The sequence below is a fragment of the Cervus elaphus genome, chromosome 7, assembly GCF_910594005.1.
Source record: "Cervus elaphus chromosome 7, mCerEla1.1, whole genome shotgun sequence".
NCBI lineage: Eukaryota > Metazoa > Chordata > Mammalia > Artiodactyla > Cervidae > Cervus > Cervus elaphus.
Window position 1 is genome coordinate 20,906,894 of NC_057821.1, and position 25,351 is coordinate 20,932,244.

The 25,351-nt window shown below is 42.5% G+C and overlaps 1 pseudogene; it reads left to right on the top strand.

The window, feature by feature from the left end:
- The first annotated feature begins 6,548 nt into the window (after window positions 1-6,548).
- Window positions 6,549-7,782, top strand: LOC122697159 (annotated as a pseudogene).
- Window positions 7,783-25,351: the final 17,569 nt, after the last annotated feature.

The following is a 25,351-nucleotide window of genomic DNA, read 5'->3' on the forward strand; positions in this document are numbered from 1 at the left end:
GGGGGGGCGGGGGGGCGGTCTCCAACTTCTGTCCTGACACCCCTCCACACACACACACACACACACACACACACACACACACACACACTGCCCTTGACCTCTGTGCAGTGTTTCCATCCTCTCTCCAAGTTCACACATTCCCCCATCACCATCCCTTGTGAGCCAAGGGAGAAGGAGGGAAGAAAGGGAGGGGGAGGGGAAAGGGTGGGAGTGGGTGGAAAAGGGACCAGGCTGCAACACTGAGACCCCAAAGTTGACAAAAAGAAAGTCCTATAGCTTTCCCCCTCATCACTTACATTGAGCCCCATCTTTTCATGGGGCCCCTCACTGATGGACCCCCACTGGTGAGCCCCCTCCCTCACTGGGCACTCATTGCCCTCCCTGAGCCCCCTGCTGATTCAGAAACCTCAGTCTTCTCAGGAGCCCCCTTGTCATAAGTTTCCCCCTACCCTTGGCCCTGGTCACACCCTCAGAAAGACCCCACTCAGGACCTGTGACACCAAGCTGGGCCCAGAGGGAGGAAGCTGTGGGTTCTGCCCTTCTTATCGCAGCCAGAGCCTTCCTGGGGTCCTTACTCCCTAAGCATCCTCAGGAGCAGGGTGGTCTTCATGTCCACCCTCCCCCGTCGTCATTGCCTTTGGCCCCTGAGCGACTCCCTAGTGGATCTTCCTCTAGGGCAATCTGTCCTTCTGGGCGCTGGCCACCAGATGCTGTGCTGACCAGATGGCCTGGAAATCTTGCCTGGAGGTCAGACCTGGAGGGTGGCAGATCCAGTCTGGCTCTGGTCTGGCTGCTCATTTTCAGAGGAACATTAATGATGGGAGCTCATGGACCAGAAGCTGTGAGGTAAGGGCTAGGGCCATCTACCAGGCCTGCTCCCTCAGCCCAGGTGGGACCCATGGAGGAGAATTAACAGAGGCAGGAATAGTGAAAGGGAAGATATTTTAAGATCCGCAACTCCCAGATGGCACAGTGGTAAAGTATCTGCCTTCAATGCAGGAGACATAAGACCCGTGGGTTTCAATCCCTGGGTCAGGAAGGTCCCTTTGAGAAGGAAATGGCAACCCACTGCAGTGTTCTTGCCTGGTAAATCCCAAGGACAGAGGAGTCTGGCGGGCTACTGTCCATGGGGTTGCAAAGAGTTGGACACAACTGAGCATGCACATTTTAAGAGCCAGGACTCCTACTGTAAAATTGGCCCCTCTGAAGTGTCTAAACAGATGGGTAAGCACTCTCCAGGGGTTTATAATATTCCTACATGAGACTAGGCTGGACTCAGAAATTTCTGTGGCCTCCTCTTCAGGTTTCACACTCCACCTGGACAATAAAATAAGAAAAAGGGGACTTCCCTGTTTTCCAGTGGCTGAGACTCCATGTTCCCAACACAGGGGACCCAGGTTTGGTTCCTGTTAGGGAGCTAGATCCCACATGCCCAACTAAACATCCTGCATACCACAACAAAGATCAAAGATCCCGAGTGCTGCAACTAAAACCCGGTACAGCCAAAATAAATAATTTTTTTTTTTTAAGAAATGCATCCTAAATACTTTACTATCAGTGAGGTCTTCACTTCTTTAACCAAAAAAGAAGAAGAAAGAAAGAAAAGGAATTTTTAATAAAGAGTCTTCCCCTGGGAATGTGAAGTCTTCATGAGAACGTGGACCAATAACATATAACCTCAGAAGAGTGAAGTGGCTAATTCTGTAATGGGGCTGAGGAAGGGTAGAGGAGTGTTCTAGAAAAAGAAAGAAAAGACGGACAGAGACAGAGACAGACAGCAAGACAGTGAGTGAGTGCACTCACAACTTTTCTAGTTTCCAGTTCTGGCTCCTTACTCAGGAAATCTGTGAAATACCACTTTCATAATGAGATTTCCTCTTTTGCATACAGTACATTGAATTGATTGTTTTCTCCCTTACAACCAATCTTTCTTCATAAGCACAGTATTTTAAGATCATGGGCATATGAGTCAAACAGGCTCAGGTTTGTAACTTCCCCTAGGAAACAGGCAAAATAATCCTTACATCCTGGGTTTGCTGTGCAGATGAGATGATGTGTAAGATGCTGGCCCTGGCGCTCTGTACCTGGTCCAAATGGCTAATTGTATTACTTATGGGGTGAGCTCAGTTTTTCCCTGAGAATCCCAAAGAGATCCAGGAAGAATGCCTTTTATGGGTTGAGTGAGGCTCTCCATTGTTCAGGGCATAAATAACCCCTGCCTCGTTTCATGGCACAGATAGTAGCCCTTCTTCCATTGGTTGAACCAACCTGGACCAAACTGTGGTGTGTGTTCTTAGGGTCCTTCACTGGGTCCATAACCCATGGCATCCCAGTGTCCTCAGTGAGTCCTCCTTTCATTGCTATCCTCATCGAGGCATCAGGAGAAGGAATATATTTCTGGGCCCACTCAAGTTTGTATAGTTTACAAGAACAACACAAAGAGGACACCAAAATAGCTTCCTTGTATGAAAAAGTTATTACCATGCGGATTCTGTGCTAAGCACTTTACATATATTGTCTCTACTCTGCATGACATACCTGCAAAGCAGGTCTCATCATCCCCAGTTGACATCACAAACTGAAATTCTGGGAGGCTGAGTGACTTGCCCTAGGCTGATCTCCGTGGCCTCCCTTGCAAACAGCTTGGAGCAGGACTTGGGCTCCCACTCAGAGATCGGGTTGGGTCAGAGCGGCTGAAAGCACCAGATCCTAGCCACTAGATCAGTGGTCAGTGACAAGGGCCCTGGCCCTGAGGCTTTGTAGAAAAGGATTCTCACAAAGACAGAAAGTAGTAAAGCAAGTAAAATATGTTTTAAGAGAGAAAACACAATATGTATGGATAGACACGTGGGTGGATTTGGCGAGAGAGAGAGAGAGTCGCTGAGTCTCACCCTTGTGGCAGTTTGAATTACTTTTATGTGGCATGTCTTCCAGATTTCCTTTGGCCAATCACTTTAATTTGCCTGGGTTCACAGTCCATATTTGGTATATTTCAGGGTCTTCCCATGTGTGCACATGGGTCTCTTAGCCAAGATGGATTCTACAGAAAAGGTGTCTGGGTAGAATATCTCTTGACATAACTCCTCTCCCTTTGCCCTCCGAGGAGCCTTTTTGTGCCAGTGTGGTGGTGGAGGTCTCCTAACTTCAATAAAAGAAATATGCGGTCTGAACAGGGCCCAACCTCCTCTCTTTATTGTCCTGTTATTCTTGTCTTGGAGTTTCAGTCCACAGGGAATGAAACCCCAGTTGCTTTACCCTGGTGGGTGCACATCTGCCTCCTGCCTCAAAGCTATCTGGCTGATGCTCATAAAAATCTTGAAAGCCTGCCTGAACTGGAAGGAACTCTAACCCTGCAAGCTAAAACCTCGGGCAGGTTGCTCAACAGCTATAGTTTTCTTCATTGTAACTTGGGGAGGATAGAATGTCTATACCATAGCGTTGTGGGGAGAATTAAATGAGATAACTCATGTCAAGCACTTGGTACAATGCTTTCCACTTTTAAGGGTCTTTAAATTACCTGGACATCTTTTCTTGGCCATGGAAAATTTTTTAATCTTATTTTTAAAAGCCATTATTTATGAACAGATTCTAAGAACTGTACCATGGAACAGAGCACTCAGGGTGTGTCTTTCTGAAAATGACAGGAAAAATGCAGCCAACAATTCTATTGTTTGGTATTTATGATACCAAGGAGTTTGTGGCATTTATTTTCTTACAGCATGAATTATTTGGCATTGCTTGAGAAAGAGTCCCAAACAGCTTGAGTTCAGCCAAAAACATTATTAAAGTTTTTTTTTCTACCAGCATTCTGACTTTCATCTTTGACCTTATGAATTCAGGCCAACACTTTTTTTTCTGTTTCTTTCCTCTATACTCTGTTGGTAGGCAGTGTTCACTTAAAAGCCCTTAAAAGAGAAACTTCGTGGGTGAAGACAAAAACACCCTATCAAAAAGTGTTAACCAAATCCCATGTCTCACACAGGCTTGCCTGATGGCTCAGATGGTAAAGAATCCACCTACAAAGCAAGAGACCTGGTTTCAATCCCTGGGTCAGGAGGATCCCCTGGAGGAGGAAATGGCAACCCACTCTAGTATTTACGCCTGGAGAATCCCATGGACAGAGAAGCCTGGTGGGCTATGGTCCAAAGGGTTGCAAAGTGTTGGACAGGACTGAGTGACTAAGCACACAGCCCACGTTTCACACTGAATTATCCCATAATACTTAAAGTGATCAGTCAGTTCATCTTCTTTTGCTACTGCAATACACTATATTGGCTTGGGAGAAAATAAAATTTTGACTCTTCAATCCCTCCCCCTACAAACATTTTTAACTAAGTCAGGAGATGGAGAATTCAGAAGGTAAAGTGACTGAGCTGTGGATTAAAGAAATCTTTCGAGAAGGAAACTCTTGAAGTCATCTGATCAAGAATACAACTATTTCCACAGGGCTACCATTTTCAGGGAAAAGATAGATTTTTAAAAATAGAGTTAATGCAGAAATCAAAATTATGAAGAAGGATGAATGTGGTATCTGATTCTGATCTGAAGTGTGTAATCTCATCTCACATCTGAATTCTCATCCTTGGAGACTGCTACTACCTGTCAAGCTGGGCTGCTCACTGCCTGGTGTTTAGCCGAAAGTTTAAGCTTTGGTTTCAGGTTTGAAGGATTTGTTAACAAAAGAAACCACTAGTTAAACACAAATAAACACTTTTGATATTTAATAGAGAATTTTTAAATTTACTTTCAATATACCGTCATAACCCACATACATCTCCTAATTGGGCTGACAGCATCCAGGGTCAGGTCAAACAGCACTGGGAAGTTCCCTGTAACAGCAGTCTGGAGTCCTCATTGGGAATAGGTCCCAGGCAGCACAATCACTCCATGGATGAGACTTCAAAATTGCCATTTGGGTGTTCTCACTAATAATCCCAGGCTGCAAACTAATATCATCATCAGTTTGGGAGTGTCGACTGAAAAAAGATGTACAACTTGAGAGCTGTGAGTTAAGTTTTATTTGGGGCAAAATGAGGACTACAGCCCAGGAGGCAGCATCTGAGATTGCTCTGAGAGACTGCTCCAAAGCGGCAGTGGGGGAAAGTCGATATATAAGGTTTTGGTGAAGGGGGAATTCAATGCCATGAAGCACTCATTTTACAAAAGGTTTTTGTTAGTCACGAGAATCTGATGTCACTATGAAGGGATTTAGTGCTTCTCTAGATATGAAGAGATGCAAGCATTGAGATCTTAAAACCTGTTCCTAAAAGCTTCCTACTGTCTAAAGACCTGTCCCACCAGATTTCCCGGAGCAGAGAGTGCCTCACTCCACCCTGAACTCCCACAGGGATTGTTGAAGGTCATTTTGTGCCTGTGTGGTGTTCAGTCTCCATAGAGGGGTTCGGTCTCCATAGAGGCAGATGGCAAATGCCTTTGTAGTTCAGTCATTGGCAGTGCTCTTGGTAAGGGCCCATTTGTAGTTGACAGGAGCAAACTGTAGCTCTGGTTTTATGTTGTTTTTTTTTTTTTCGTTTTTTACAATGTTGTTTGTTTTGACTTGCAAATCTTGGAATGTTGCTAAACCTGGGGCTTGGTTGGTCAGACCCCCTCCAGGGGCTCAACAATTCCAAAATCTGCCCCCTATTTTATCTATGGTGCCCTGGGCTTGCATTCACAGCAGGCTCGTAGTCACAGCAGTGTCCAGGGAGGTTGGAAGCAAGGTCAGAGGCCTGCTGTGCTTTCTTGTCTCTGAAGCCTGAATAAGACTACTTCCATTGACTTTCCCTAACACCTGGTAATATTTATCAAGCGTGCTGGGCATGTCACTGTGTCTCAGTCAATAATTCTGTGAGGCAGATGTTATAAGAGAGGACATAGGGGTTGAGAGAAGTTAGGTAACTTTCCCGGGCCATACAACTGGCAGAGGACAGAACTGGAACTTGGACTTATCCAGCTCCACAGCCTGCCCACGTGTCCATGGTACTACTGGACCTCTGCACCCTGGGCCCTGGTTCCTGCTGCCTCCGGTAGATTCCCTACACATCTACAGATTGGCTATATTGTATACCTCATATAAATGGAATTGTGCGGTGTTTGTCCTTCTGTGACGGGTTTATTTCACAGAGCATAAGGTCACCCCACTACTCAAGCAGGTTGGCCAGGGAATTTGGCTCAGATGGTAAAGAATCTGCCTGCAATGCAGGAGACCCAGATTCGCTCTCTGATCAGGAAGATCCCCTAGAGGAGGACATGGCAACCCACTCCAGTATTATTGCCTGGAGAATCCCATGGATAGAGGAGCCTGGCGGGCTACAGTTCTGTTGCTGCTGCTGCTAAGTCGTTTCAGTCATACCCGGCTCTGTGTGACCCCATAGACAGCAGCCCACCAGGCTCCCCCGTCCCTGCGATTCTCCAGGCAAGAACACTGGAGTGGATTGCCATTTCCTTCTCCAACGCATGAAAGTGAAAAGTGAAAGTGGACCATTTTGATGTTTGGAATCAAGGACTCAGGATCCTTGCCAAAGAGGAGTCTCCCAAGCTCAGCATAAATGCTGGAGGGGCTGCTGATCTGACAGACCATAGAACTTACTCATGGCTGAACCCCAACTGGATGTGAAGAAGCCCTCAGGCGAATATAAACAAGGAAGCTCAAATCAACAGTTGCCAACTGACCCAGGTGATCATGCCAAACCTGATGACACCTGCCTAGAGCTCGTACTTAAAGTCAGAATTCAGAGCCACAAAGAAAATGACTTCATTGAAGTTGAACTGGATAGACAAGAGCTGAGTTACCAAATCTACTGAAAGTAAGCTGCTGTGAACTGGGGATTAACCCAGAGCAAGTAGAGAAGATCAGAAAGCTACCAAACACATTGCTCAGAAAGGACAAAGACATTCGAAGACTACAGGACTTTCAGGAAGTAGAACTCATTTTAATGAAAGATGGAAGCTCTGAACTGACAGAATATACACCATCTCTGTTAGAGAAGCCCTGCTACAACAGCAATGCTGCAAAAATGACGTATTAAATTGCAGAAATGAAAAACTGGAATCAATATTTTGTAAATAATGAAGTCTGTCTGGATGCACCTAACAGTTTGCTAACTTCATGTATGTACTTATTTCCTTGTTTTGCAACTTCTCGAGGCTTGGGAGTAGAGTACGTTCAAAGTACTTTGACAAATATAAGTATTTTTAAAAATTTAAGTATGATACCTATCAACGCAAGTTTAGTTTGTAAAGTTGTACCCCAATCCTGATGAGGCAGAAGTATGCACTCCTGAGACTCAAGACAAATGGCCAGGCTCTGTTCATAACTCCATTAAGGGCAGGGTGAGTTAATTGGAACTGTGAAAGCCAGGACCCACTTGACACTCTGGTTTAAAGATCCTAGCTTCTAAAACCATCTCTTACCATCATTTCCTTTTTACAACTTTTAAATCTACAAAATGGTGAGAGGGTAACAGGCAGGAAGACTAGGTGTCCCCAAGCATCAGACGTTTTTTTTCTCTCTTAAGCAACAGGAGGAAACAAGTGTCAGATGTAGTTTTTTCCTTCTCTATACAAAATTAAAAGGTTTCTTTAAAAATTCTGTTGTCATGACACCTGGTTCCACCTGAACTTTTCTCAAACCTTGAGCTAACCAATGTGTTTTTCTTATGGAAATGCTTAATCTGTGTTAATGAACTATGTATTTACTTTACTCTTTCAAGTCGGTTCCACCTAAGACTCAGAACCAATAATGGCTCAACAAACCAGTATTGGCTTAAGAAACCAAATGTTCTCTTAAGTTATGTTTATAAAACTATGTATTTGTTTAGAAAAAAAAAAAAAAAAAGAAAGAAAAGTGAAAGTGAAGTTGCTCAGTCATGTCTGACTCTTAGCAACTCCATGGACTGCAGCCCACCAGGCTTCTCCGTCCATGGGATTTTCCAGGCAAGAGTACTGGAGTGGGTTGCCATTGCCTTCTCTAGACTACAGTTCATGGGGTCTCAAAGAGTCAGACACAACTGAGCAACTTTTTCTTCTTCTTCTTGAGCCAAGCTGATAGGTTGAGGATGATAAGCTTGGATCTTGAGAGCCATGCTGAGTAATCTGAACAATCCCACGTCACACCAGTGCCAACACTTACCTTGGTGCCCCCTGATGAAACTTCTATTTCAAGAGCAGGACAAGTAAAAGGAAAAGAAATTCAAAAGAAACAGTCAAGCTTGTGAACTGGGTTCAAAGGCATTGATTTGTAAAAGCAACAACTATTACACAATCCACGGGAGGACACACACACACACACAGACTGTAAATGTTAAGTTTTATGAGAGAAGGGTCATGTAATTTACTATTCTAAGATACTGTATCTGAATTTCTAGTCATAACAGAGTGAATAAACCCTCAGTTGTTTTTGCTTTCTTTTGTTTGGCTATAAAAGATGTTAATTGCCTATGGAGAAAATCCCTAATGGAAATAAACAAAGATTGACTCAAGATAAAGCATAATGCCTATGATGGGGAAATTGCCATGTCAAAAGGTATGAGGGCATAGGGCTAAGAGTCAAAGCTTTAGCCCTAGAGAGGCTAGGAGCTCCAGCGCTCCCCAGCTAAGTGACAGTCAGATAGCTGTTAACTTTTATGAGCCTGTTTCTTCATCTGTAAGGCAGGATGAAGGAGACCTGGGTTTGATCCCTGGGTCAGGAAGATCCCCTGGAGAAGGCAATGGCAACCCACTCCAGTATTCTTGCCTGGAGAATCCCATGGACAGAGGAGCCCGATGGGCTACAGTCCACGGAGTTGCAAAGAGTCAAACATGACTGAGCAACTCACACTAAGGCAGGATAAAGGAGGTCAGGGTCACATTGTCATGAGAGTTCTAGTCCTGAATGTTAAAAAAGAAAAGTCCTTTTGACTTTGCTTGGAGACTAGCATGATGTGTGTAAATAAGAAGATGGGACTTCCCTGGTGGTCCAGTAGTTAAGATTCCATGCTTCCACTCTATGGGAGTGGAGGTTCGATCCCTGGTTGGGGATCAAGATCCTGAGTGCCGCAGGGCCAAAAAAAGTTTTTTTTAAAGAAGTAAGACATAGGAAGATGATGTAGAGAGTAGACATTGTTTTCTCCAATTTCTGTTGCATTGGCTCCTGTAATGATTAAATGATACGTGACCAGGGAGAAAGAACTGAGAAAACCTGATGGGAGCAACCTTTCTCAAAGTTAATTAAAAACAAAGGATTCTACAAAAAATAAGATGGATAGGGGAACAAAGGGATGGCTAGATGGCTGGATAAGTGTCAAAGCAAACAGAGCTAGTAACAAATAGTTATGACAGAGTCTCTGCAAAGTTCTTTTAATTTTCTGTATGTTAAAAGTTATAACTGTTAAAAGTTTCGTACTGTTAGAGGAAAAAAATCTAAAGATTTTCTATAGCAGTAAGTGGCCTTTGAAAATGTTTATGGCGTCCCCAAGCTAGGGAACGAAGAACATCCTCTCATACTTTGCTGTGTAGCTGGGGTTCAGGACGCAGTGTAGACCATCTGGGTAAGTTCAAGCAATTCCATTTCCAAGTACTTTGAGTGGCTCAGATGGTAAAGAATCTGTCTGCAATGCAGGAGACTTGGGTTCGATCCCTGGGTTGGGAAGATTCTCTGGAGAAGGAAATGGCAACCCATTCCAGTATTCTTGCCTGGAGTATCTCTTGGACAGAGGAGCTTGGCAGGCTACAGCCCACGGGGTTACAGAGTTGGACATAAGTTCAAGTGGGCGATTAACATTTTCACTTGAACTTGAGCCCTTCGGTTAGCCTGCCTTATCCTGTTTCCTTGTTTATGAACAGTGAAAACTGTGCCTGCCTTGTAAGAATAAATGTGAATATTCCTGACACCAAGGTTAGGAAATTAGAGCTATTAATATTCTTATCAAATTCAAAAGAACCTTCAAATTCGTTTAAGTCAGACTCTTCCGTTTTACAGATGGACAATCAGATGCTCAGAAAGAAGTGATTTTCCCAGTGTCATACAGCTGATTAGTTATAACACTGGCCTTTGAATTCAGGTCTTCTGTGTTCCAGTCCAGTCCTCTGTCCATTGACTCACTCTTCCTCCTGAAGCTTCCTTCCATCTTGTAAAATGCAGCAGACAAACTTACATGGCCATCGATTATCACCAATCTTTCTAGTGCAAGAGAGCAATAACCCAGCAAGAGGCAACCCAGGGTTGGAGCAGTGGAACTTTCTCTCTGCCACACTCCAGCTGTCTTAAATCCCATAAGATCAAGGGGCTTTGAGGCAGCTGGCCTTGAGCTTTCCAAGGACCTTTGACCTGAGAAGTGCCATGGTTTTTGTTTGAGAACCAGAACATGGTATATAGCAACTTCATAGGTCCATTAGGTCCAGCTGCAGCCCCTTGCAGGCTATATCTTGCTGCCTCTCATTCAACCAGAACAGGGCAAAGAAGCAGCTCCCTCCTAGAATATGACTGGGGTCCCAGGCCCTCCCGTTTTCACCTATGTCCCTCCATGTTAGCCTAGGAAACTTCAAACTATTGCTAAATCTGTAGAAGAGAAAGGAGTGACCTTCTTCCCACTAGGAACCAAAGGACTGTTTAGCAATATTGCTCCAAGGGCTCAGAAATTGGAGATAACAGCTTCTGATTGCTACATCATCATCCCATTTCTGTACATCGTTCTAGTTTTTAGGCAAACTAAGCCACAAAGATTTCTTTCTAAAAATTTAATTCGCATGACCACGTGACTCTGAAATTCTTTATCGGTTGCCATGAAACTTGATCACAGATCCTGAAGAATCCAAAATAGTGAATATCTTCCACTGAGAAGTTAAGGTTGCCTATGCAACAGTGAACTTTGATGTCTGAATATTATTGCTTTTACAAAAATGTTCAGCTACATACCACTTGGGAGCATCTTTCCCGCCATCAGAGAAATCTCTGGAACTGACTTGCAAGGAGTTGACAGACACTAGTTTTTTTTTTTTTAACAGTTTATTGAGGTATCATATACATGATACCTCAATATTATACATGTGTTCGACATGGATAATAACATGTCAAAAATGTTCTCATTGTAAGTGTAAAATTCAATGATTTTAAGAATTTTAGAACATTGTGGATCATTTTCAGTATACCAAAGAGTTCCCTCCTGCTTCATAGGCTGTGCTCTCCACTCCCCCTCCCAGAAAACATGATTCTGTTTCTCTATAGGTTTATCTTTTCTAGGCATTTCATAAAAAATAGATGAATGCTTCACAGTAGATAGCCATATCTTTACGACTCATAAATTGGATCCATCACTTACTGACAATCACGGCCCAGGCACTGTGCGTGCTGCTTATCTTAAATGAGTGAAACAGACTAGATCCCGTCCAGCTAAAAAAGTGAAACAACCCAAAATGATAACAGATGAAAATGGGCCGTGAAAAGGGTGGCCCTGGGGTGGGGATGGGTGGGGTACCAGGATGGTAAAATGAAGACAACTCACAGCTGGCATTAGGATGGCGCTTGGATGGTGTCAAGCAGCCTAGGAGGGACTTCCCGGAGCAGGAGGGGAGGGACACAGTGGCCGTGCAAGCAGATTGGAGCAGGGCAAGGTATGAAGGTATGAAGACCACCTAGGGAAGCTGGGGTAGCCCAGGGGAGAGGAGCCCCCAGAGGCAGTGTAGCCCCGTGAATGAAAGCTTGGATTCCCTGCCAGATGTATCTGTGAGGAATTTCACCTTGGAAACGTCACGTCTCTAAACTTCTCGTCTGTGAGCTGAGGAGACTGACGGACTGTCTTCGAAAGACTGTCCCTGTGAGAATTAAGTGGAAAGAGGCCGGTGCGGTGTCTCACACAGGATCAGGCATGAAGGCTACGCTCAGCCACTGTGAGCTGGTGGGCCCGCTGAGGGGCCCCCAAGCTTCCTTCTGTTCAGTAAACACGCCCTGAGCTTCTGCACTGTGTTAAGTTCTGTGACCGAGGAGGAAGGCCTCATTCCTGCCTTCAAGCCATTTTCCTTGAGCAGGGTAGGTTCTTAACCTTTTCATACCCTGGACCCCTTTGGTCGTCTGGTGACACAGACCTCTTCTCAAAATTGTATTTTAAAAGCACAAAATCAGATCTATAAAAGGCCCCTGTGGATTCTCATGAACAACGGAAGTGGGAGGGCCACCACTCTAGACGTCTGGTATTATGAAAGAGAGCCTTTAGTGTATTCTTGGATAGCCGTTTGAATAGAACAATTTTTTAGGCCTTTTCTGAGCACCTACTGTGTGCTGGGCAGTAGAATAAAGTGAAGTTCCTGCCTTCATGAACTTACACAAGGGGAGTGGGCAATAAACAAATAAACTCAGATTCATATAGCACATCAGCTGGTGATAGGAGCTGTGGGAAAAATGAAGCATTTACGAAAATAAAACTCACAGGAACTGAGCCTATAGAAGATCTCTCTTTCTCTCTCTCTCTGTCCCCAGACATGAGAATCCTCTCTTACCTAGAAAAGCATCTGCCTCTTGTTCTATTCAGGCCTTCCACTGATTGGATGAGGCCAACCCACATTAGGGAGGGCAATCTGCTTTACTCAGGAAGGGAATTTCCATGTCAGTTTCACCCCCAAACACCCTCACAGAAGGACTCAGAATAAAGCTGTAGAGAAGGACCGTTTTGAGTGGAGGGATTGGCAAGTATAAAACTCTGTGCTTGGGGCAAGCCCAGATGTTGAAGTTACAGTAACTATGGCTGGAGCATAGATGGGGGGCAGGAGGAGGGTTGAGAGGGGGGAGGAGTCCCAGGGAAGGAGCTGTGGTTTGAGAGGTGGATAGCACCTGGTTCATGTAACCTTGGGATCAAACTGAGACTCAGATATTTTGTTTAAAGTATCATGGAAAGCCACCGGTGAGTGGGAACTACGTGTCTCTGGCTACTGTGCTGAGAATAGGCTGCAGAGGGGGCAGGGTGGAAGCTGGGACACCACGCTTGTTGTCATAATCAGGCTAGAGAGGATGGTGGCTTTGGCAACAATGCATGCTGCAAAGGCCATGAGAAATAGCCAGATTATGGTCCTCCTCTAGAGGGCCAGCAGAGGGCCCATTTATTGGATGAAAAGACAAATTAACAGACACTTCCATAAAAAAAAAATACACACATTCTCAGGATGAGCGCCATCAACCCTTTCAGAGACCTCGATTATGCCTGCTGACAACTCAGCTGTCACAGAGGGAAGCCTCTGCTAGATGGCCTCCGTCAGCTGATTATCTTCTGAATGGCTATGCATGTGCCTGCTCTTCTGGAAAGTTGCTCTTGCTTTATTCATCACTATCTGCTTCTGTCTCTTTGCCAGAAAAGTTATCTCTACGTGTGCAACCTCCATTATATCTTGGTAGTCCAGCTTTGTTTTGTGAGCTTTTTCGGGCTTGTCAAATATCGGTCTTGTTTGTTTCAATTTGTTTTGTCTTTTTTTCCCAAAGTATGAAAATGTTGTGTGTGTGCTCAGTCATGTCCTACTCTTTGTGACCCCGTGGCTATAGCCTGCCAGGCTCCTCTGTCCATGAAATTTTCCAGGCAAGAATACTGGAGTGGGTTGCCATTTCTTCCTCCAGGGGATCTTCCAACCCAGGGATTGAACTCGTGTCTTTTGTGTCTCTTGAGTTGGCAAGAGGATCTTTACCACTGTGCCACCTGGGAAGCCTAATGAAATAAATTTACAGACATCAGATGGGCAATGCTTACAAGAGCAGTTTAACTTGTATATCTGTGAAATGTCCGCTCTAAATAAGATTAGAATACACTTAGAGCCCAAGATAATCCCTTAGATCCCTTTCCAATCAATCTCTACCATCTCCTTCCCCCCAACCTCTGTTATGATTTCTGCTTACTAAGAACTACTTTGACCTATTCTCCAACAAAGGTCCGTCTGGTCAAGGCTATAGTTTTTCCAGTGGTCATGTACGGATGTGAGAGTTGGACTGTGAAGAAAGCTGAGCGCCGAAAAATTGATGCTTTTGAACTGTGGTGTTGGAGACTCTTGAGAGTCCCTTGGACTGCAAGGAGATCCAACCAGTCCATCCTTAAGGAGATAAGTCCTGGGTGTTCACTGGAAGGACTGATGCTGAAGCTGAAACTCCAATACTTTGGCCACCTCATGCGAAGAGTGGACTTATTGGAAAAGACCCTGATGCTGGGAGGGATTGGGGGCAGGAGGAGATGGGGATGACAGAGGATGAGATGGCTGGATGGCATCACCAACTCGATGGACATGAGTTTGAGTAAACTCCGGGAGCTGGTGATGGACAGGGAGGTCTGGCGTGCTGCGATTCATGGGGTCACAAAGAGTCGGACACGACTGAGCGACTGAATTGACTGACTGACTGATTCTTAAACTTTATCTAAGAAAATAGTTGCTATTCATTCCTTAGTGTCTGGCTTCTTTCACTCAATACAGTGTATTTGAGATGCATCTATGTTATTGACTGCATCCATAGTTTGTACCCTAGATAAATATAGCACAAGTTTTTAAATCAATTCACCACTTGATGGACATTTGTGATGCTTCCAGTTTGAGGTCATTATGGTTAAAACTGCAGAGAAGTTTTATTCATAATAAACAAAGATATGGAAACAGAGGAACAGATAAAGAAAATGTAGTGGATATACACAGTGGAATATTAACCAGCCTTAGAAAGGAAGGAAATACTGTAATACAAAACGATATGATGAAAACGAAGGATATTACCTGATGTGAAACAAACCAGTCATGGAAGGACAAACGCTGCATGATTCCACTTACATGAAGTGGTATATTAAATAGCCAGACTCATAAAAGTGGAAAGTGGATTGGCAGTTGTCAGGATCTGGGAGATGAGAAGTTGCTATTTGGTGGAAATTAAATTTCATTTATGCAAGATGATTAAGTTCCAGAGATCTAACTGTATAACATTACACTTGGTTAACAGTACTGTTTTGTGTACTTAAAATTTTGTCAAAAGGATAGACCTTATGTTAAATGTTCTTATTGCAAAAAACAAAACTGCAATGAACATTTTATTTACATATAGTTTCATTTCTTTTTGATAAACATCTAGGAGTCGAATTTCTTGGCCATAGAGTTGTACCTTATCAGAGTTTTGTTTTGATTTGGTTTTCATGCATGGGAAGGCATACAACCCTTAACTAAGTACATCTACTTCAAGACTTCCATCTTTAAGCCTTAGAAGAAAAACAATGATGATCATGATGATGATGAAGAGGAGGAAGGAGGATCCTAATGATGCTTTTGTAGTATTTACCACATGTGGGTTTCTCTGTACTACTTTATTGAATCCTTACAACAACACTGAGAGACAGGTATCATTATCCTCATTTTTCAGTTGAAGAAACTCAGCCTCAGGGACATAAATGCATGGTCTTAAAGCCACTCAAACCCACATAGAAGAATTCCATGTTTTTCCTACTAATTCTATAACCTCACATAAGAAGTCCTCGTGGGCTTCTCTGGTGGCTCAGCGGTAAAGAATCTGCCTGCCAGTGCAGGAGACACGGGTTGGATCCAGGAAGATCCCACCTGCCAAGGAGCAGCTAAGGCTGTGTGCCACAACTATTGAGCCTGAGCTCTAGGATCTGGAGCCGCAACTGCTGAGCCCTGGTGCTGTAACTACAGAAGTCAGTGCCTAGAGCCCGTGTCCCATAAAAAGAGAAGCCCCCGCAATGAGAAGCCAGCACGCTGCAACTACAGAGTAGCTCCCACTAACTGTAGCTAGAGAAAAACCCACACAGCAATGAAGACTCAGAATGGTAAAAAATAAATAAATAAAATTATTATTTTTTAAAGTCCTTTTAAATGTCCTCTATCACATCTCGTAATGCCCTGATCAGCCTCTTGGGTGGCTGCTTTGCCTTTGATGAGACATTTGAAGTCCTTCAGATGTCTGGTTTGCTTGGCAGCTGCTCTCTGCTGTCTGAGGTCCTGACCTAATGTCCACCTGTCCACAGGGTCCCTTTGACTATTAATCTGTCCATCCTCTGCCCAGCCCCCTGCACTAAATCCTCCACTCCTTTCTTTTCCCCAGCCTTTTCCCTATCAATTTTCCCCTACCTACTTCATAATGACCACTCTCCATCATCAAATCCCATTATAATTTACCTACACCCCATAAATGAGCATCTTGGAATCAATTTCTCTAAACAGTTGGAAGAGTCTTCAAAACTGCTTCATCATTCTCCAAAATATTTTCTGCTTTTGTAAAGAATTTTGCTTCAGATAACTTTTATAAGGATAGCGCTTGGCTCAATGGCTTTATTTTGATAATCACCATAAAAAGAATAAAACAGATGATGCTGTTGATTGCAAACATGCTACTTATGTGAGCACTTATCTTCCATTTTATGAAAATTCCAAATAAATACATTTCAAGAAGAAAAACTGGATCTTTTATGATTTCATTTGACTTTTTTTTCCTCCTGAGAAGTGAAAGTCAGTTGTGTCCAACTCTTTGAATTTCTAATTATATTTAAGATGATTTATGCACATCCTGAGTTCTGATTATTCAGCAATAAACTTCTGTCTAAAAGCAGTAGCCTATATTTCAGTACTTTTTCAACTTATTTCCATACCAGTTCAGTTCAGTTGCTTAGTCGTGTCCAACTCTGCAACTCCATGGACTGCAGCACGCCAGGCCTCCCTATCCATCACCAACTCCCAGAGCTTACTCAGACTCATGTCCATTGAGTTGGTGATGCCATCCAACCATCTCATCCTCTGTTGTCCCCTTCTCCTCCTCCCTTTAATCTTTCCCAGCATCAGGGTCTTTCAAACGAGTCAGTTCTTCACATCAAGCGGCCAAAGGATTGGAGTTTCAGCTTCAGCATCAGTCCTTCCAATGAATATTCAAGACTGATTTCCTTTAGGATGGACTGGTTGGATCTCCTTGCAGTCCAATGGACTCTCAAGAGTCTTCTCCAACACCACAGTTCAAAAGCATCAATTTTTCGGTGCTCAGCTTTCTTTATAGCCCAACTCTCACATTCATACATGATCACTGGAAAAACCAGAGCTTTGGCTAGACAGACCTTTGTTGGCAAAGTAATGACTCTACTTTTTAAGATGCTGTCTAGGTTGGTCATGACTTTCCTTCCAAGGAGTAAGCGTCTTTTAATTTCATGGCTGCAGAAGACAGCAGTCACCATCTGCAATGACTTTGGAGCCCAGAAAAATAAAGTCTGTCACTGTTTCCACTGTTTCCCCATCTATTTGCCATGAAGTGATGGAATCAGATGCCATAATCTTAGTTTTCTGAATGTTGAGTTTTAAGCCAACTTTTTCACTCTCCTCTTTCACTTTCATCAAGAGACTCTTTAGTTCTTCTTCGCTTTCTGCCATAAATGTGGTGCCATCTGCATATCTGAGGTTATTGATATTCTCCCGGCAATCTCGATTCCAGACTGTGTTTCATCCTGTCCAGCATTTCTCATGATGTACTCTGCATATAAGTTAAATAAGCAGGGTGATAATATACAACCTTGATGTACTCCTTTCCCAATTTGGAACCAGTCTGTTGTTCCATGTCCAGTTCTAACTGTAGCTTCTTGACCTGCATAAAGATTTCTCAGGAGGTAGGTCAGGTGGTCTGGTGTTCCCATCTCTTTCAGAGTTTTCCACAGTTTGTTGTGATCCACACAGTCAAACACTTTGGCCTAGTCAGTAAAGCAGAAATAGATGTTTTTCTGGAACTCTCTTGCTTTGTCTCTGATCTAGTGGATGTTGGCAATTTGATCTTTGGTTCCTCTGCCTTTTCTAAATCCAGCTTTAACATCTGGAAGTTCACGGTTCATGTATTGCTGAAGCCTGTCTTGGAGAATTTTGAGCATTACTTTGCTAGCGTGTGAGATGAGTGCAATTGTGCAGTAGTTTGAGCACTCTTTGGCATTGCCTTTCTTTGGGATTGGAATGAAAACTGACCTTTTCCAGTTCTGTGGCCACTGCTGAGTTTTCCAAATTTGCTGGCATATTAAGTGCAGCAGTTTCACAACATCATCTTTTAGGATTTGAAAGAGCTTAACTGGAATTCTATCACCTCCACTAGCTTTGTTTGTAGTGATGCTTCCTAAGGCCCACTTGACTTCGCATTCCAGAATGTCTGGCTCTAGGTGAGTGATCACACCATCGTGTTTATCTGGGTCATGAAGATCTTCTGTGTATAGTTCTTCTGTGTATTCTTGCCACCTCTTCTTAATATCTTTGGCTTCTGTTAGGTCTATACCATATCTGTCTATTTATTTATTGAGCCCATCTTTGCATGAAATGTTCTCTTGGTATCTCTAATTTTCTTGAAGAGATCTCTAGTCTTTCCCATTCTGTTGTTTTCCTCTATTTCTTTGCACTGATCACTGAGGAAGGCTTTCTTATCTCTCCTTGCTATTCTTTGGAATTCTGCATTCAAATGGGTATATCTTTCCTTTTCTCCTTCGCCTTTAGCTTCTCTTCTCTTCACAGCTATTTGTAAGGTCTCCTCAGACAACCATTTTGCCTTTTTGCACTTCTTTTTCTTGGGGGTGGTCTTGATCACTGCCTCCTGTACAATGTCACAAACCTCCATCCAGTTCTTCAGACACTCAGTCTATCAGATCTAATCCCTTGTATCTATTTCTCACTTCCACTGTATAATCGTAAGGGATTTGATTTAGGTCATACCTGAATGGTCTAGTGGTTTTCCCTACTTTCTTCAATTTAAGTCTGAATTTGGCAATAAGGAGTTCATGATCCGAGCCACAGTCTGCTCCCTGCCTTGTTTTTGCTGATTGTATAGAGCTTCTCCATCCTTGGCTGCAAAGAATATAATCAATCTGATTTCGGTGTTGACCATCTGGTGATGTCCATGTGTAGAGTCTTCTCTTGTGTTGTTGGAATAGGGTGTTTGCTATGAACAGTGTTTCCATATACTTTGAGTTAATCTCCATAACAATCCTCTGAGGCAGAAGAAGCCAAAGTAACCGGAAAGCATGACCTGGAAAGTGAAGGAACTGGGGGTTCTCCGTGGTGTTGACTAGAACTTCAAGCTTAGCTTCATACAGATTTTATGTATTTCATCCCTTCAACACCATGGGTAAAGTCACAGATTCATTCCATTTGTGAGGACACTTGCTTTTTTAATTGAAATTTATTTATACTAACAGTTATGGTTTGAAATATCTGAATAAATTACAAGTGCATTTTAAATTGCCTAACATCTTGTGCTTGCTGAAATTTCTCTGAAATTTAAGAGAATGATTTCTGTGAAACCAAGACTACAGCTGACCTACAATTTGCTGGAAAGTGGGCGCCCTCTTGTGGACCATGTAATACCAAAGAGACAGATTTCAGAAAGGATTAAACTAAATTATCTAAATACAATAGCCCTACCAATGCACACACTGAATTCCTAGCTTTGAATTATAGAAGCAAATAAAATCTTAAAAGTGGATGGTAAGTTTCTTCAAGACATCACAGAACCTTAGATTTTGAGATGTTAATCATGAAGGTGTGACATCATATTACAGACAAGAAAATCAAAACTCCAAGAAGTTAGCAACCTGCCCTCAAATCATAAAGCATCACAAATCTGAGGTTGTGCTAAGAATTTAAGACCCTTTATGAAAGCAGCATTAATATAAAAGACCACATAGACATATATGTCGAGAGGAATGCATACACGTAGAATGGCAAGTTAAAAAAAAAAAAAAAACTTCTAGTAATGTCTTACTATTCTGTATTCTTTAAACATTCTTGAAGATTTTCACCATACCCTGAGTGAATTGGTGGCGGGAGGGGGATATACTTAGGAAGCTGGTCCCGTTTCAAAGGCATGGGTGATGCTGACTTGTGATGGAGTGGCGATTATTAGGAAGAGTGTGAAGCAGATGGTTTTGAGAGTTGGTTATGAAGCTGAATCCACAGAACTTACTAAAATTGACTGCTGCGAGGGGGAAGAGGCAAGGATAGTTTCTGAGTTTCTGTTTCAGAGTAGTTAGGTGGATGGTAGCTGAGGCAGAGGCTTCTTCTTTTTTAAAACTTTTTGGCTGCACAGCATGCAGGATGCTAGTTTCTGGAGCAGGGGTGGAACCCACTCCCCCTGCAGTGGAAGTGTGGAGTCTTAACAACTGGACCACCAGGGAAGTCCTGATAGGGGCTTCTTTGAGTAAAGATGGTTGCAAAAGTTAGTAGGTGAGTTGTCTACATGTTTTTTTTTAGGATCAGGACACACAGTCTGAAATCTTTTGTGAGTGTGTACATCCACATGGATATTTAATTTACAACAAAGGCATTTGAGAAAGTCCATGCCTGGCTTGCAAGTGTTAATGAGGCTCAAAAAAGAAAAAGTTGAGAACATAATGCAGACCTTGTTCTTTGTCTTATTTTTGTTAGTAAACTTTCATCATGCCTGTAATTTCAAAAGAATTTTCAGACGTCATTACAAGAATTAAGTAGCTGTCAATGATGTAATAATTACATTTAGCTTCAATGATGACCGCTTTTTGATTCAAGCCTCCTGTTTGACATTTGTTTGTCCATATAATTGCATTCGTGGGTAAACTGGTCAAGCCTAGTTGGTCTTCTTATTGAGTTTAGATAATTGGACACAAGTTCTAAAGTTACATGTAGGTTGTACCTTTGGAGAGGGGGCTACATGTCAGATTCCTTGGCTTAAAAATATTATTCTTAGGATTTCAGACTTTTACAAGAGGGGGACAAAATAGAGAGGAGAGTTTAGGTTCTCCTCTGGGAGAGAGGACACTGGGTTCTTTTTGGTTTGTTTGTTTTTTTTAATTTTTAATTGGAGGATAATTTCTTTATAATATTGTGTTAATTTCTGCCATACATCAAAATATGAATCAGCCACAGTTATACACACGGCCCCTCCCTCTTGAGTCTCCCTCCCACCTTCCACTCCATCTGGCTTTTTAGAGGAACAGAGACAGATAACTATTGACACTTCCGTGATTCTAAAATGACTGAATTGAATGTCTCAAGTCACACTTGGAAGATAGTCACCAGTTTTCCTACTGGAGAATCAAAGGGATAAACCAGATGGAACATGGGCATCAGAGAGAGATGAATTTAAAAGGTGATTACTGCTTACTGTGTGACCTTGTACACACTATTAATTTTTCTCAAAGTTTTCTCATCTATAGCATAGGTGATGATGATGGTCTTCATGCGGTACTAGCCTGCTTGGGCTGCTATAGCAAAATACCACAGACTAGGTGGCTTAAAGAACAGAAATTCATTTTCTCACAGTCATTGAGGCTGGAAAGTCTAAGATCATGGTTTAGCAAATTTGGGGTCTGGTGAGACCTCTCTTCCTGGCTTGTAGATGACTGTCTTCCTGCTGTCTCCTCATCTGGCCTTTCCTTAACGCATGCATATGGAGAGGAGAGAGTGGGCTCCGTGGTGCTCTTCTAATAAGATCAGGGCGCTACCCCCATGACCTCATTTAACCTTGATGACTTCTTTAGAGACTCCATCTTCAAATACTGCCGCACTGGAAGTTAGAGTTTCAACACATGAATTTGACAGGGAGCCAGGCACATTCGGTCACTAACATACATCAGAGGGCTTGAGTGAAGACTAAGTGATGTAATGATGCTAAAAACTGACTCTGTTCTGCCTGCAGCATACAGGTAACACAGGTGACTTTCTTTGCCCCCAAGATACTTGTCATGTCTATTGTGCTCATAGACATTGTCCATGGGAAAGGTCTACTACTGGAAACATATTCTCTGTCTTGGTAAGTGTATTACTACTTGTATCACAGCATTCAACAAAGAATAAGAATGGACATTGCTTTGTCCATATTATTGATCCTAATATTCCTCACTTTTGTGTTGCCTTTTGCAAGTCTTCAAACAATAGTACAATTACTTTCCTTGCCTCTTAAAGAGTTAACTCCTGCATTCTCAGAGTCTTTGGCTAAAGGAGTTCAAACCACCTTCATCTTTCTGTGACATACTTTCAGAGCTTGGAAAAATTGGAGGTCTTTTTCATTATATTCCTTTAAAAACAAAGTGACTCAGTACATTTTGACTCAGCAATTCTACTTATTGGAATTTGTTCTAGGGCAATAAACTAGAAGTGTGTACAATTACAAGTGCAGGGATATTTACTACAGCAGAACCTGTGATAAGAGGAATCAACTGAAAATAACCTCCATACGTAGCATAGGCTTGGTTAGTTACATCTGGCCCATCCATTCAATGGAATTATATGGAGCCACTGAGAAGTATGATGGGGAGGAATATCTACTGACATGAGGAAACATTTATGGCCCAGTCTATAGATCTCATGTAACTAACATTCTTATAAAGAAAAACAAGCATGGGGTAAAATCTAGAACCCATACCAAGGTGCAAGCTGTGGTTATTTTTGGTGGTGGGATTGAAGTTAGCATTTTTGTATTGTGTCTTACAACTTTTTGCATTGAATAAGTAGTGATGATGAATACAGGAAAACTTAATAGACATGATCCTTTAAAAAGTTCAAGGCTTCCCTGGTGGCTCAGATGGTAAAGAATTTGCCTGCAATGAAGGAGACATGGGTTCAATCCCTGGGTCAGGAAGATCCCCTGGAGAAGGGAATGGCTACCCACTTCAGTAATCTTGCCTGGAGAATTCCATGGACAGAGGAGCCTGGCGGGCTACAGTCCATGGCGTCACAAAGAGTTGGACATGACTGAGTGGCTAACACTTTAAAAAGCTGAGGCATCCAAGTATCCACTATATTTTTGGCAATACTGTGCATTGGTGAATATCTATTGGGGAAGGATTGAGCACAAATGAACATTCTATAGAAGGATAATATAGCCAAAATAGGTGTCAATAACTCCTTGAGAGCCCTGGTGGCCAACATTTAAGTGGATAAAATTTTATATTATTATAAATATGCATATATAAATAATAAGAAGCTGGAAGAACAGACTATATGTCAAGAGTATGATTGGTGGTGATTTTTTTCTTTTTCATATTTTTTAATAGTTTATTAAATGTTTCAAAATGAACATCCTAACATGCTTTAACTGTTTTTGTTTGTTTTACCTACTCAATGAGGAGGATGAACTCTCAAAAAAGTTACATTTAAAGCCCTTGAAAATGAGGAATATGCAATATTATTCCTGTTTTCTCCTCAGCATCTAGCATGGGACCAAGAGAATTTTGGTAACTGGATCAAATACCAGTTGGATGGGTCATATGCCAAGTTGGATTTTCTGTGCCACTCATATTCCTTTCTAGTGTAAATAGTGTAAATACTGTTGATTTATGGAACTGTAAACTAAATAAAATAAAAATCAGTGGTGTGAGAATTGCATTCAGAGTTGGAAAGAGTTTCTGCTTCTTCAGAAAAACAGTTCACATGAAAGAGATAAATCCCTGGATGAGGACCAAGGAGCTTTTCTGAACACACAGCCAACCATCTATTTCTTGTTTTGTTCTGTGACCAGGCTCCATGGACCCACCCTTGGAATGTGTCTCTTATCCAGCTGGGCAGGGGACATGATTTTTTCATGATCTAGGGATGTGTGGCCATTGGCAAAGACCTTCAGAAGATGTCACTTTCGCTCAGCTGCCTGATGGTCCAAATCCAAAACAGATGGCTGGGTCTCCTCTGGAACATGCTGACCTGGGACTCAGAAGCCCTGTCATACATAGCCTCTGAGGCTGCCCCTCTTACCTTCTGGTCAAGACTGCAAATGTTATGGAGCCTACCAAATTAAATTCACTCTAGACTTCTGAGCTTCTAGAATAGAATAGTCCTCAGTGAGGGAACAATAACAGTGAAGTTCCATATTCACACGACATTCAATACCCTGTATAGCTTTTATCCTGCACATTTGAAATTCTCTTACTTAGTAATAAAAGGGGCTTTCCTGGTGGCTCATATGGTAAAGAATCTGCCTGCAATGCAGGAGACCCAGATTCGATCCCTGGGATAGGAAGATCGCCTGGAGAAGGGAATGGTTACCCACTTCAGTATTCTGGCCTGGAAAATTCCATGAACAGAGGAGCCTGGCGGACTACAGTGCATGGGGTTGCAAAGAGCTGGACACAACTGAGCGACTAACACATTCACTTTAGTAACAGAAGAGGCAGAACAGGTCTCATGAGACCCATGTTACAAAAGAATAAACCAAAACATAGATTCAGTGTTTCACCCAATGTCACCTAGTATGTTAGTGAAAGGGGTGGGAAGTGGAATCCAGGTTTCTGATTGTTTTAAGTCAGTTTTACTGAGATGTAACTTACCTGCCATTAAATTCACCAGTTTTAGCAAACAATTCTTTGAGTGTTGACAAATGTACACAGTTGCATAACCACCAACAAAATCAAGATATAGAACATTTCTTTTACCCCCAAACCTTTTTTTCAGCCCTTCAGCCTCTCTCTGCTCCCAATCTCTGGTCCCTGGCAACTGTTGATTTCGATTCTGACTATAGTTTTGCCTTTTCCAATATTTTATATAAGAGAATTCCACAACATATGGTTCTTATCTCTCTTTTTCTATTAGCATAATGCTTTGGAGATTTATTCATGTTTCTGTATGGACTAGTAATACGATCATTTTTATTTCTAATTAGTTAATTTTTATTTTATTTATCTAAACAAATTTTATACCAGAGTATAGCCAACTGACAATGCTGCAATAATTTCAGTTGGACAGCAAAGGGACTCAGCCATAAGTACATGGGTACCCATTCTCCCCCAAACTCCCCTCCCCTTCAGGCTGCCACAAAACATTGAGCAGAGATCCCTGTGCTATAGACTAGGTCCTTGTCATTTATTCATTTTACATATAACAGTGTAATATAGCCCTTATCAACTGTGCAGTAGCATTCCTTGTGACAGTACCTCTTGTGATCTGTGAACACATCACCATTTGTTTATCTGCTTACCTGTTGATCCATCTTTACTTGGGGGATCTAGTGAAATGGTGGTAAATGTTTCCTTCCCCATGATGTTCACCTCTGTCTAAGCTCTATGAAGGCAAGAACAGTGCCTGTCTGGTTCACAACTCTGTCCTCAATGCCTAACACAATGCCCAGCACAGAGGATGCACCTGAATGCATAGATGAACAAATGAATGAATGAACACAATACACTGGTAACTAAGCAACTGAGCATGGAGACTGCTCTAGAAAGGAAACACATCATTAGGCTGCTTTCTCTCTTTTGATGTTTTTCAAGTTCTGGGTACTATATATAACCTTTCTGAGCTCAATCTTTTATAAATGAGGGCAACAATTCTTACCATATGGGATTATTGCAAGAATGAAATGAAATAGCCCATGGAAAGCATTTTACACCATGCCTCAGTCAGTTCAGTTCAGTGGCTCAGTCGTGTCCAACTCTTT